We start from the raw sequence: 15000 nt of genomic DNA, 5'->3' as shown, positions 1-15000 counted from the left end.
CCCTTGAACGGGCTAACGATGCCGAAAGCAAGGCACTCGCGCTAGAGGCGAGGCTCAACCAGCCTAAAAAAGGGAGTGCTGCAGCTGTGTCTAAATACACACAAACAGCTGCAGCATCGTTTGCCGAAGTCTGTTCAACTGAACCGACTGGCAAACGTGCGAGGGGCTCTCCGGGGGAAACGGCCCCCAGGACGCAACGAAGGCGGTTGTTCGGTGACAGCCAGGAAGCTGGCTCGTCGGTCCAGCCGAGCAAAGAACCGGCAAACTGCGAAGCCACGGATTGGAACACCGTGGTGAATAAGAAGCGGCAGAAGCGAGAACGATGCGCGAAGCGTGGCGACCGCAATAAGAAGCCGCAAGGGGCGAGTAGGCGGAGCAAGGGTGATGCGCTCATTTTCTCGACCGATGCGTCTAAGTACGCCGAAGTCTTGAAGGCCATGAGAGGCGAACCCAAGCTCAAAGACCTCGGCACGGACGTCAGGTCAATTCCTCGGTCACGCACCGGCGAGATGATCCTCGAACTCCGCAAAGAGGCGAAGGGTAAGGGCTGTGCCTATAAAAAGACGGCCCAGGAAGTGCTAGGCGAGGAGGTTCAAATCCGAGCCCTCACTCCTGAAGTGACTCTCCAGCTTAAAAACCTGGACGAGATCACCGAAGGGTGCGACATAGCACAAGCCTTCGAACGAGAGTGTGGAGTGGTAGTGACCGCAGAGGCAGTTCGTCTCCGCAGGGGCCCGACCGGCACCCAGGTTGCTACCATAAAGCTTCCACTAGCGGAGGGTAACAAGGCCCTGAAGGAGGCCACGTTGAAGGTGGGTTGGTCGGTCTGCCCTCTGGGCACCTTCCAACAGCCTGACGTTTGCTTCAGGTGCTTTGAGCGGGGGCATAAATCCTGGTCGTGCAAAGGGCCCGACAGGTCCAATTTATGCCGCCGCTGCGGTGGCGCAGGCCACAAGCCACGGGACTGCGGTGCACCTCCCAAGTGTCTGGTATGCACCGGTAAACGGGACGCCAAACACGCCATGGGAGGCCCCAAGTGTCCGGCTGCACGGCCGGCTACTAAGCCGCAGGCCTGAGGGTGATACAGTTAAACCTGAACCACTGCTATGCGGCGCAGCAGCTGCTACACCAAGCGGCTGCTGAGTCGTTGTCGAACGTGGCCATCGTCTCGGACCCATACCGTATCCCAACCGGAAACGGTAACTGGGTATTGGACAAGTCTGGGAAGACGGCCATTTGCACGACAGGCAGGTCCCCGGTTCAGGAGATTGTGTCGACCTCCAGAGAGGGGTACGTTATTGCCAAAGTGGATGGAGTATTCTACTGCAGTTGCTATGCTCCGCCAAGTTGGTCTACCGAAACGTTCGCGCAGATGGTCGATCAAGCAACCGTGGAACTGACGGGCTTACGGCCGTTGGTGGTTGCGGGTGACTTCAGCGCTTGGGCTGTCGAGTGGGGGAGTCGCTGTACAAACCAGAGGGGCCAGGTCTTGCTGGAAGCTTTGGCAAAGCTCAACTTAGACTTGGCTAACGTTGGTACAAAATGCACCTACAGTAGAAACGGTGCCGAATCGATTATCGATGTGACGTTCTGCAGCCCGGGACTGATCACGAACTGGAGGGTAGACGACAGCTACACGAATAGCGATCACCAATCGATCCGCTATGAGGTAGGCGTGCGGAAGCAAGCAGCGAGTAGGGCCAATATTCCATCCTTCTACGGCTGGAAAACATTGCATTTCGATGCAGATGTTTTTGGGCAGGCAATTAGATGGAAGCACGAAGGGGGTGAACTGCTCCCAGATGTGGACCATCTAAATTCGATGCTGTCATGGGCGTGCGACGCCACGATGCCTAGGTCTCGTCCGCCTAGAGAGGGTAGGCCACCGACATACTGGTGGAGCGATACGATAGCAGGCCTGCGCAATGCATGCCTCCGTGCAAGACGGAGGATGCAGCACGCACGTTCCGACGAGCAAAGAGCGGAACGCGGTGTCGCATTCAGATCCGCTAAGGCAACGCTTAAGAGCGCAATCAGAGCCAGCAAACGAGCCTGTTTCGAACGACTCTGCGCCAGTGCCAATTCGAACCCGTGGGGTGACGCCTACAGGATCGTTATGACCAAGACTAGAGGTGCGCTAGCCCCGGCCGAACAATCACCAGCGATGCTAGAAACGATCATTCAGGGCCACTTCCCAAGCCACGAACCAAGTCCCTGGCCTCCGGCTGACGAGTCACCACCTACCGTGAGTGACGGCAGCCGTGCAGAGGCTGACGATGCGGTAAGGGTGACGGAAGATGAATTGATCGAGATCGCAAACTCCCTGAAGGTAGGCAAGGCTCCGGGACCAGACGGAATCCCGAACTTGGCCATCAAGACGGCCATCAAAGAAGCCCCCGGGTTGTTCAGGGCGGTCATGCAGAAATGCCTTGACGACTGCCTCTTCCCGGACGTGTGGAAGCGCCAGAGGCTGGTGCTGTTGCCGAAGGTTGGGAAACCACCAGGTGACCCATCGGCATACAGACCAATCTGCCTGCTGGACACGGCGGGCAAGGTGCTTGAGAGGGTAATCCTCAATAGACTGGTGAAATATACAGAAAGTGAAAACGGTCTATCAAGCAACCAGTTCGGTTTTCGAAAAGGTAGGTCCACGGTGGATGCAATTCTCTCCGTCACCAGAACGGCTGAGGTTGCAATCCAACGCAAGAGGAGGGGCATTCGTTACTGCGCGATCGTCACGCTTGACGTGAAGAACGCGTTTAACAGTGCCAGCTGGGACTCCATAGCCTTAGCGCTACAGAGTCTCAGAGTGCCGACGTCGCTGTACGAAATTCTAGGCAACTACTTTCAGAATCGAGTGCTAGTGTATAACACAAACGAGGGTCAGAAAAGCGTTCCGGTTACCGCAGGTGTACCGCAAGGTTCCATCCTGGGTCCGGTACTGTGGAACGCTATGTATGACGGCGTGTTAAAACTAACACTCCCTCCAGGGGTGGTGATCGTGGGCTTCGCCGATGACATAACTCTTGGGTCTATGGCGAGTCAATTAGAGAGGTAGAGTTAAAGGCCGCGCTATCAATACGCGTAGTGGAAGACTGGATGCACTCCAGGAAACTGGAGCTAGCGCACCATAAGACTGAAGTTATTGTTGTAAATAACAGAAAGTCAGAGCAGGAGCCACGTCGATTATACCTGCAAGAAAGCTTCCATGGCTGTGGCAGCGCTGTCTCGCATGATGGCAAACAGCTCAGCGGTTCGTAGCAGCAGGCGCAAAGTCCTTGCTAGCGTGACCACGTCCATACTCAGGTATGGAGGACCAGTGTGGTCCAAGGTATTGAGTACCTCGTGCCATCGCGGCAAACTCGAGAGTACGTACAGGCTAATGTGCCTAAGGGTCGCGTGCGCATACCGAACAGTGTCGTACGAGGCGGTTTGCGTCCTGGCTGGCATGATGCCCATCAGCATCATCGTCAAAGAGGATGTAGAATGCTTCGACCAACGCGACACGAGGGGTATTCGCAACACCATACGGTCATCCTCAATGGCCAGGTGGCAGCGGGAGTGGTCCAACAATACAAAAGGTAGATGGACACACCGACTCATTCCAGAGTTAGCAGGCTGGATTAATAGGCACCATGGGGAAGTAACCTTCCATCTGACACAAATCCTGTCAGGCCATGGCTGCTTTAGGCAGTACCTGCATAGGTTCGGGTACGCCGAGTCCCCTATGTGCCCCGCTTGTACGGGTGCGGAAGAAAGCGCAGAGCATGTGTTCTTCACATGTCCTCGCTTCGAGCGGGTACGGTACGAAATGCTGGCAATAAGTGGGATGGACACCACGCCAGAGAATATAGTGCGTAGGATGTGCGAAAATAGGGAAATCTGGGATGCGGTCATCACGGCAGCATCACAGATCGTTAGTATTTTGCAGGGCACCAATCGACGGGAAACCATCGACGTGCCCCAGTTAGTTAACGGTTAACTAACTGGCCTGTATAGGCTGCTCTGCTACCCATAGAGGTAAGTGCGAAAAGCACGACGGGCCCTCTCCCTGAAGTAATGCCCAACGGCGGTCCCGGGGAGACAAAGGGCTTTAGCTGTTCAGCTTAGGTTGCTCAGCATGGGTAAAAGCAGACATTAAAAAAAAAAAAAAAAAAAAAAAAGACTACCCTTGGCAGAGGGTGGCAGAGCTGCATGCCACCACGGGTCGGCGCGTGGCGACCGCCGAGGTCACGTTATATGAGGGCGACCGCTGACAGCACCTAACAGCCCCGGACCAGCAGCGGGCTAGGGGCGGTGAGAGTCGGACACTGGGCCGTCGACTTCTCGTAAATGCCACAATTACCCGGAAGCATCTCTGACGGAGCGAGTAGTGCCGCTCCCATCAACCAAATGCACTCCCTCGTCCATTGGGGCCGACACCAGTAAGGTCCCAATTATGGCAACTGGCAGCGAACGAAACGGATTCGAGTCGGATACGATAAGGAACCATGACCAAGGGCTGGCACCTGCATCGAGCTCCCTTAGTAAAGTCGCGTGACAGCGGCTTGAAACGGCGAGATGGTACCCGGTGCAGGGGTCTCCGTCCCGTAAAACCTGGCAGGCCTTCCAGTACGTTCCGCGTCCATTGCCTGGTGGGAATCAGGCAGAGAAGGATCAGATGGGGGGGAACTAGTCCTAGGACAAGATGCCCCTTTCCTGACTTACGCGGGCGGGGGCGTCATAGTGCTCATAAGGTACTATGGCGACCCCCCTTACCCATGGCCTCACTGCTTCGGCATAGATTACCATGGGACCATACAAGCGACTTCTCATCTATGGACAAGGATAGTGGCTGGAAGGGGGACCCAATTAACAAAAATGAGCTCGAAGAACCAAAAAGAGACGGGTGCGGAGGGGTTACCAAATCCCTTTGCACGAGGTGGCATCCAGCGGTCTCCGCAGAAGAAGGCGGAGACGGATGCGGCGAAGTCTGGAGTGGGGAAACCGGCGAATCCGTCGGTGTCCACACCAGACATCTCGGTGGACGGTCCCTTGCTAGTCAAGGCCGTCGAAAGGTGCATGGACACGCGGCCAAGAGTGGCGGCGCTGTCTGAACAACTCGATGCCATAATCGAGTTCTCGGCGAACAGGCGAAACATCGCTGGCGACCTGAAGCAGAGCCTCCTCCTGCTTCGGAGCACCATTGATGAAGCCAGAAAGGAGCACGAAGAACTCGTAGCTCGGGTGAAGGCGGCCGAGAAAGCGGCCAGGAACGGGAGGGCGACTGCATCTAAAGAGGTGCAGACAGACGCCCCCTCGTTCGCGTCAGTCTGCTCCACGGGGCAGGTCGCTAAGCGAACGAGGCAGTCCCCGGGGGAAACGGCCCCCGGGAACACCAAGAAACGATTGGTCGTGCTACTCCCACGGGAACACACGCCAACCGGTTCAAGGTCCACCGCGGAAAAGGCACAGGTGGAGGCTATGGGCAACCCTTGGACTACCGTAGAGGGTAGGAAGCGTCGGGAAGGTGCGACGCGACATGATGGCGGAGCAGCCAGAGGACCAAAAAAGGTCAAAAAGGCGCGGAGTAGGGGTGATGCCCTCATACTCAAGACGGATGGGTCGAAGTACTCAGAAGTCTTGAAGAAGATGAGGGGGGAAACCCAGCTCAAGGATCTGGGGGCGGATGTGCGGAGTATCCGCCGATCTCGCACTGGCGAGATGATACTTGAGCTCCGGAAGGACGCCAAGAACAAGGGGGCTACCTACAAAACGGTAGCTGAAAAGGTCCTAGGGAAGGAGGTGCAAGTGCGGGCACTCACCTCAGAAGTGACTCTCCAGCTTAAAAACCTGGACGAAATCACTGAGGGGTGCGACATTGCACAAGCCCTAAAAGCGAAGTGCGGGGTGGAGGTGGCTAAGGAGTCAATCCGCCTCCGCAAAGGTCCGGCGGGGACCCAGGTAGCTACCTTCCGACTACCGTCGGCGGACGCTAACCTGGCCCTGAAAGAGGGCAAGTTGAAGGTCGGCTGGTCGGTATGTCCTCTGGGCATACTACAGCAACCAGACATTTGCTTCCGGTGCTTCGAGGGCGGACATAAGTCCTGGACCTGCAAGGGGCCCGATAGGAGCCAGCTGTGCAGGCGATGTGGAGGTGCAGGCCATAAAGCAAAGGACTGTGGGGAGTCTCCCAAGTGCATGGTATGTTCCGGGAAACGGGACGCCAAACACTTTATGGGAGGCCCCAGGTGCCCAGCCGGTAAGCCGGCTTCGAAACCATTGGCGTAAGGGTGACGCAACTGAACCTGAACCATTGCTTCGCGGCTCAGCAGCTGCTACACCAAGCAGCCACTGAGTCGTTGTCGGACATCGCCGTCATATCGGATCCCTACCGCATCCCTCCCGGAAACGGTAACTGGGTTGCGGATAAGTCCAGTTTGGCGGCCATATGTACGACGAGCGAATTCCCGGTTCAGGAGGTTGTCTCAACCTCAGAAGAAGGGTACGTAGTTGCTAAGGTGAACGGAGTGTTCTACTGCAGTTGCTATGCTCCGCCACGTTGGTCTACCGAAAGGTTCACCCAGATGGTCGACCTCCTATCCATGGAGCAAACGGGCCTAACGCCGTTGGTGGTGGCGGGCGACTTCAACGCTTGGGCTGTTGAGTGGGGAAGTTGCTTCACAAACCAGAGGGGCCAGATCCTGTTGGAGGCTTTTGCAAAGCTCAACCTAGATCTGGCCAACGTTGGGAACAAAAGTACATTTAGCAGAAATGGTGCGGAGTCGATCATCGACGTGACGTTCTCCAGCCCAGGACTGATCAAGAACTGGAGGGTAGACGATGGCTACACTAATAGCGACCACCAGGCGGTCTGTTTTAGTGTAGACAACAACGAGAGGCGGCAAGCGACGGGTAGAGCCAACACTCCGGCCGTTCGCGGGTGGAAGACATCGCACTTTGATGCCGAGGTATTCGAAGAGGCAATGAGAAGGGAGCGCGAGGGGGGCAGTTGGCTCCGCCCGACTGCTGACCAACTAGTTGCTATGCTATCGCGGGCGTGCGACGCCACCATGCCTAGGACTCGCCAACCTAGGAATGGAAAGCCACCGGTTTACTGGTGGACGGACGCGATAGCCGACCTTCGCAGTGCGTGCCTCCGTGCAAGACGGAGGATGCAGCGTGCGCGAAACGAAGAAGAGAGGACAGAGCGCCGCGCAGCATTCAGTTCGGCAAGATCGATGCTAAAAAGTGCGATAAAGGCCAGCAAGAGGGCCTGCTTCGATAGGCTATGTGCGAGTGCCAATACAAATCCATGGGGTGACGCCTACAGGATCGTAATGGCCAAGACTAAAGAGGCGCTGGCGCCTGCAGAGCGATCACCAGCGATGCTGGAGCGTATCATCGAGGGACTCTTTCCACGCCACGAGCCAAGTCCTTGGCTTCCGGCGGTCGAGTCTCACGTCCGACGTTCCAGTATCTCAGACATAGACCAGAGATGGTCGGCCAACCTGCCGAGCATCCAATCCGTGTTCTGGAACTGCAACGTGTGTGGCGGGTCAACCACCAACACGCCAGTGGTAGCTAATTACCAGTCTCCAGGTAGTTAGCTAGGAGGTTATAAGAGTAAAGAGGGTGCATCACGCACAAAAGCCACTCCCCGACGTAATACTTAACCGTCGTTCCGGGAAGACCAGGGCTGGAGACTGGAGGGGTTTTAGTGGGTCGGAACAGGGATCAGTAGGTGCCTGGGCGAGTGTAACTACCCCAGCATCTCTCCCCTAGTCTCATCCCCACACCCTGAGTTCTCTTCTCAGGTGTCTGTTTGCAGATTTCCCCGCCACCTTTGAAAAAAAAAAAAAGACTACCCTTGCTTTTGGCCGAGCTGCAAGCCATCACGGGTCGACGCCTGGCGATCGTCGAGGCCATGCACGCGCTGTGTGACCACCGATGGGTGTGTGATAACATCGATTAGTCCCGGACCGGCAGCGGGAGCTTGCCTAGGGAGTGGTGGGGTTTCGGGCATTGGGCATTCGATTCTCCGTAGAAGCCATGGCCACCCGTAAGCAGCTTCGACGGAGCGATTAGTGCCGCTCCCATCACCCAAATGCACTTACCTGCCTATTGGGGCTGATACCAGTAAGGTCCCAATTATGGTGTACTGGTCGCTGTGTTTTTAGGTTCTTGAGAAGGAATACGATTTTATACCACGACGTTGGGCTGGCACCTGCACCGAGCTTCCTTAGTAAAGTCGTGTGACAACGGCTTGAAACGGCGAGGTGGCATACGGCTGCAGGGGTCTCCGTCCCGTAAAACGTGGCAGGCCTTCCAGTACGTTCCGCGGTCATTGCCTGATGGGAATTAGGCAGGAGTGGGATCAGATGCCCTTTCCTGACTTACGCCGGTCGGGAGGCGTCATAGTTGCTCATGAGGGGCTATGACGACCTTCACTAGCCATGACCTCACTGCTCCGGCATAGGCCACCATGGACCATATAGGCGACCACTCCACCATGACCAAGAATAGCGGCTGGGAGGGGGACCCTTTTTTTTTTTGTTCATCTATAATTTATTTGACACGGCACAAATACAATTTAATGTTTAACGGCGCCAATTATATCTGGTAGCTTACTTTCTAAAGTATCTTAATAACTAAAAGCAAATTTTTTATCCTCGCTGCCGACTACGAGCTGAAACTAAATCTAACTTAAAGCTATAATATTTTGCATTAAAAGCACTGGTTTACTGTATGATGGTTTTCATTGCCATAGGTAAGCAGCATACTAAATTTGTTCCGCTGCTGGGCCAAGATATTACGGATTGGCATATTGGGTTGTCTCCCTCGGGCCTTGAGAGTATCGTGCGGGTCTGATTGCTGTTTCCGGATCCGGGGTCTTAACGTGTTCTTGTCGTTAGGCTGGATGCAGGCGGAAGAGGGTAGGACTAAACTCGGGCGTGGATGGATTTCAGGAAAACGTATATAAGGGACATGTAGGATAGGTCACGGCTCGCCAAGACATCACGAACAGGAACAGCCGGCTGCCTACCTTCGGCCTGCAGGGAAGCTATTAATTTAGACCTGGCGTCACGGTGTACAGGGCATGACCAAGCAACGTGCTCTATGTCGTGATAACCTTCACCACAGGCACAGATACCACTTTCCCCGAGCCCAACACGACGGAGATGCGCGTCAAATCTATAGTGATTGGACATAAGCCGGGACATCACGCAAATGAAATCCCGACCTACATCCAACCCCTTGAACCACGGGTTCGTCGACACCTTGGGGATTATGGAATGTAACCACCTTCCCAGTTCCCCTCTGGTCCAAGCATTTTGCCAACTGATGATCGTATTCTGACGTACAAATGAGAAAAATTCATTGAAGGCAATTGGTCTTTCATAAATTCCACCGTTTGTTGCGCCCACCTTAGCCAAAGAGTCCGCTTTCTCATTGCCCGGTATCGAGCAGTGAGAAGGGACCCACGCTAAGGTAATCTGATACGATTTTTCGGATAAAGCACTCAGATGTTCCCGTATTTTCCCCAGGAAATACGGGAGTGCTTAACATCTTTCATCGATCGGAGAGCCTCAATGGAACTGAGACTGTCCGTAAAGATGAAATAATGGTCCGTGGGCATTTTTTCGATAATCCCTAGGGTGTACTGAATTGCAGCCAATTCTGCGACGTAAACAGAAGCAGGATTATCAAGCTTATGGGAGACGGTTAAATTGTTATTGAAAATACCGAAGCCAGTGGACCCATCAAGATGTGATCCGTCAGTGTAGAACATATTGTCGCAGTTGATGTTTCGATATTTATTGGAAAAAATTTTGGGAATCTGCTGCACGCGTAAATGATCCGGGATTCCACGAGTTTCTTCTATCATGGATGTATCGAAAAACACAGTAGAATCAGAAGTATTTGATAAGTCGACACGATTTGGAATATTCGAGTAGGGTTAATATTATGGGACATGTGATTGAAATACAATGTCATAAAACGGGTTTGAGAATTAAGTTCGATTACCCTTTCAAAATTTCCAATCACAGGACGGTTCAAGACCTCACATTTGATAAGAATGCGAGATGACAGGCTCCAGAAGCGGTTTTTCAATGGTAGTACTCCAGCTAAGACCTCCAAACTCATCGTATGGGTCGACTGCATGCAACCCAAGGCGATACGCAAACAACGATATTGTATTCGCTCCAGTTTGATCAAATGTGTGTTTGCTGCGGAGCGGAAGCAGAAACACCCGTACTCAATGACAGACAATATCGTTGTTTGGTAAAGCCTTATAAGGTCTCCTGGATGGGCTCCCCACCATTGTCCGGTTATTGTACGAAGAAAATTCACTCTTTGTTGACATTTTTTCATCAGATACCTCACGTGACAACCCCAGGTGCTTTTAGAGTCGAACCAGACACCAAGATATTTGTGTACCAAAACCTGAGAAATCGTTTTACCCATTAATTGTGTTTGAAGCTGAGCAGGTTCATGCTTCCTAGAAAAAACTACTATCTCAGTCTTTTCCGGAGAGAATTCGATACCTAGCTGTAAAGCCTAAGCAGACAAATTGTCCAAGGTATCTTGCAATGGTCCTTGCAAATCGGCAGCTTTGGCTCCTGTAACAGAGATTACACTGTCGTCTGCAAGTTGTCTTATCGTGCATGAATTTGCCAGACATTCGTCGATGTCATTTACATAAAAGTTGTAAAGAACGGGGCTTAAACATGAGCCCTGGGGAAGACCCATGTAGCTAATGCGAAAAGTTGCTAAATTGCCGTGCGTAAAATGCATGTGTTTTTCGGACAGCAAATTGTGCAAAAAATTGTTCAAAATTGGAGAAAATCCTTGTCGGTGAAGTTTACCCGAAAGAATGTCAATAGAAACGGAATCAAAAGCTCCCTTAATGTCCAAGAACGCAGACGCCATTTGTTCTTTGCGAGCATACGCCAGCTGAATATCTGTTGAAAGCAACTCAAGACAATCATTCGTCCCTTTGGCACGGCGGAAGCCAAATTGAGTATCTGATAGTAGACCATTTGATTCGACCCAGTGGTCTAAACGACGGAGTATCATTTTTTCCATCAATTTCTGAATACAGGATAGCATTGCAATCGGCCTATAAGAGTTGTGATCAGAAGCTGGTTTCCCTGGTTTTTGGATGGCGATCACCTTCACTTGCCTCCAATCCTGCGGTACAATGTTTTGCTCCAGGAACTTATTGAACAAGTTCAACAAGCGCCTCTTGGCATTGCCGGGTAGATTTTTCAACAAGTTGAATTTGATTCTATCTAACCCAGGTGCGTTATTGTTACAGGACAGGAGGGCAACTGAAAATTCTGCCATCGTAAAAGGTGATTCTATCGCGTCGTGACCCGGAGACGTATCGCGAACAAAGTTTTGCACAGGAACAGAGTCCGGACATACTTTCCTGGCAAAATCAAATATCCACCGACTTGAAGACTCCTCGCTTTCGTTTCGAGGTCATACGGAATGTCAATTGGTCGCATGCGAGTTGAACCGTTAGTAATTGAAATAAGAATAGGCAGATGGTCGCTACCGTGAGGATCGAGGATTACCTTCCATGTGCAATCCAACCGTAGCGACGTCGAACATAAGGATAGATCCAAAGCGCTTGGGCGCGCTGGAGGTTTCGGGATACGTGTCATTTCACCGTTGTTCAAAATAGTCATGTCGAAGTCATCGCAAAGGTTATAGATTAAAGAGGAGCGGTTATCATTGTAGGGGGAACCCCAAGCCACACCATGAGAGTTGAAGTCTCCCAAAATCAAACGTGGCGAGGGAAGAAGTTCTATTAAATCAAAGAGCAACCGTTGCCCAACCTGTGCTCTGGGAGGAATATATATTGAGGCAATACAAAGCTCTTTACCTTGTAATGTCATTTGACATGCGACAACTTCGATGCTTGGAACCGAGGGGAGGTTAATACGATAGAAAGAATAGCACTTTTTAATCCCTAAAAGTACTCCTCCATATGGGGTGTCTCGATCAAGGCGAATGATATTAAAATCATGGAAGTTGAGATCAATATTTGAAGTAAGCCAAGTTTCACAAAGGGAAAATGCATCGCATTTGTTTCTATTTATTAAAACTTTAAATGAATCCATTTTTGGTAAAATACTTCTACAATTCCACTGTAAGACAGAGATAGAATCCTTCGTATACGCAGATGAATGAGGCATCGAAGGATACAATCGCTGCAAGAGGGGCCATTGGGCAGTCAACTGCTTCAAAAATGATCTAAGGGGGACCCTTTTAACCAAAATGTTTTCCTTTAAAGTTGACGAAGAGGCGAAGGTAATGGATGGGGCGGACGGGTTAGTAAACCCGTTTGCCAGGCGGGGCATCGCCCGGTCTCCACCGAGACTGGCGGATGCCGATAAAGGCGGCGCACAGGTTGGTACACCTTTTGCGACACCGACAGAGGAGTTCCGAGTTAGGGCAAAGGCGGGCACGCCTAAGCCAGCACCAACCGGAACGGCGAAGACCGGCGGCAAGGTGGAAATACCTAAAACTGCCAAGGAGCGGGAACAGATATCTGGGGCTATGCTACTCTCTGCGGTAGAAAGCCACATGAACAAGTTCCCGAGCGTGGAGACGGTGTCCGTACAACTTGATGAAATACTCAAGTTTACGGACGAACGTAGCAACATATCAAAAGACTTGAAGCAATGTCTTCTGTTGCTACGTATGAACATTTGCAGCGCAAAATCCGAGCTTTCGCAAGCCCTTAAACGGGCTAACGATGCCGAAAGCAAGGCACTCGCGCTAGAGGCAAGGCTTAACCAGCCTAAAAAGGGAGTGCTGCAGCTGTGTCTAAATACACACAAACAGCGGCAGCATCGTTTGCCGAAGTCTGTTCAACTGAACCGACTGGCAAACGTGCGAGAGGCTCTCCGGGGGAATCGGCGCCAAGGACGCAACGAAGGCGGTTTTTCGGTGACAGCCAGGAAGCTGGCTCGTCGTCCAGCCGAGCAAAGAACCGGCAAACGGCGAAGCCACGGATTGGACCAGCGTGGTGAACAAAAAGCGGCAGAATCGGGAACGACGCGCGATGCGCGGCGAGCGCAATAAGAAGCCGCAAGGGGCGAATAGGTGGAGCAAGGGTGACCCGCTCATTTTCAAGACGGATGCGTCTAAGTACGCTGAAGTCTTGAAGGCCATGAGAGGCGAATTCAAGCTCAAAGACCTCGGCGCGGATGTCAGGTCAATTCGTCGGTCACGCACCGGCGAGATGATCCTCGAACTCCGCAAAGAGGCGAAGGGCAAGGGCTGTGCCAATAAAAAGACGGCCCAGGAAGTGCTACGCGAGGAGGTTCAAACCCGAGCCCTCACTCCTGAAGTGACTCTCCAGCTTAAAAACCTGCACGAGATCACCGAAGAGTGTGATATAGCACAAGCTTTCGAGCGAGAGTGTGGAGTGGTAGTGACCGCGGAGGCAGTTCGTCTCCGCAGGGGCCCGGCCGGCTCCCAGGTTGCTACCAGAAAGCTCCCACTAGCGGAGGGTAACAAGGCCCTGAAGAAAGCCACGTTGAAGGTAGGTTGGTCGGTCTGCCCTCTGGGCACCTTCCAACAGCCTGACGTTTGCTTCAGGTGCTTTGAGCGGGGGCATAAATCCTGGTCGTGCAAAGGGCCCGACAGGTCCAATTTATGCCGCCGCTGTGGTGGCGCAGGCCACAAGGCACGGGACTGCGGTGCACCTCCCAAGTGTCTGGTATGCACCGGTAAACGGGATGCCAAACACGTCATGGGAGGCTCCAAGTGTCCGGCTGCACGGCCGGCTACTAAGCCCTGAGGGTGATACAGTTAAACCTGAACCACTGCTATGCGGCGCAGCAGTTGCTACACCAAGCAGCTGCTGAGTCGTCGTCGTACGTGGCCATAGTCTCGGACCCATACCGCATCCCAATCGGAAACGGTAACTGGGCATCGGACAAGTCTGGGAAGACGGCCATTTGCACGACAGGCAGGTCCCCGGTTCAGGAGATTGTGTTGACCTCCAGAGAGGGGTACGTTATAGCCAAAGTGGATGGAGTATTCTACTGCAGTTGCTATGCTCCGCCAAGTTGGTCTACCGAAACGTTCGCACAGATGGTCGATCAAGCAACCGTGGAACTGACGGGCCTATGGCCGTTGGTGGTTGCGGCCGACTTCAACGCTTGGGCTGTCGAGTGGGGAAGTCGCTGTACAAACCAGAGAGGCCAGGTCTTGTTGGAAGCTCTGGCAAAGCTCAACTTAGACTTGGCAAACGTTCGTACAAAATGCACCTACAGTAGAAATAGTGCGGAATCGATTATCGATGTGACGTTCTGCAGCCCGGGACTGATCACGAACTGGAGGGTAGACGACAGCTACACGACTAGCGACCACCAATCGGTCCGCTATGAGGTAGGCGTGCGGAAGCAAGCAGCGAGTAGGGCCAAGATTCCATCCTTCTATGGCTGGAAAACATTGCATTTCGATGCAGATGTTTTTGGGCAGGCAATTAGATGGAAGCACGAAGGGGGTGAACCGCTCCCGGGTGTGGACCATCTAAATTCGATACTGTCATGGGCGTGCGACGCCACGATGCCTAGGTCTCGTCCGCCTAGAGAGGGTAGGCCACCGACATACTGGTGGAGCGATACGATAGCAGGCCTACGCAGTGCATGCCTCCGTGCAAGACGGAGGATGCAACGCGCACGTTCCGACGAGCAAAGAGCGGAACGCGGTGCCGCATTCAGATCCACTAAAGCAACGCTTAAGAGCGCAATCAGAGCCAGTAAACGAGCCTGTTTCGAACGACTCTGTGCCAGTGCTAATTCGAACCCGTGGGGTTCACATATACACAATAAACAATAATATCGCACGCTAGCCTGGGGACTAATGCGGTCTCGATCAACTAGATTAGTCAAGAGAATTCGTTATCGATATTGTTTTCGGCACATTTTGCATGTTGTAGAATAAGTACAACGATACACCGTGCCCCAGTGCTGAGTCGAGAAAATTTCCAGC

General features: G+C 52.9%; 1 protein-coding gene across 1 annotated transcript in view; it reads left to right on the top strand.

Moving 5' to 3' along the window:
* The window catches only part of LOC129718434 (integrator complex subunit 7-like), a 1119499-nt gene that overhangs the window by 844851 nt on the left and 259648 nt on the right, over nt 1-15000 (top strand). The window lies entirely within an intron of this gene.

The sequence above is a fragment of the Wyeomyia smithii genome, chromosome 1 (genome assembly GCF_029784165.1).
Source record: "Wyeomyia smithii strain HCP4-BCI-WySm-NY-G18 chromosome 1, ASM2978416v1, whole genome shotgun sequence".
NCBI classification, from domain to species: Eukaryota; Metazoa; Arthropoda; class Insecta; order Diptera; family Culicidae; genus Wyeomyia; species Wyeomyia smithii.
The sequence above is the reverse complement of the archived record's forward strand: the minus strand, read 5'-3'. Positions and strand labels throughout refer to the sequence as shown.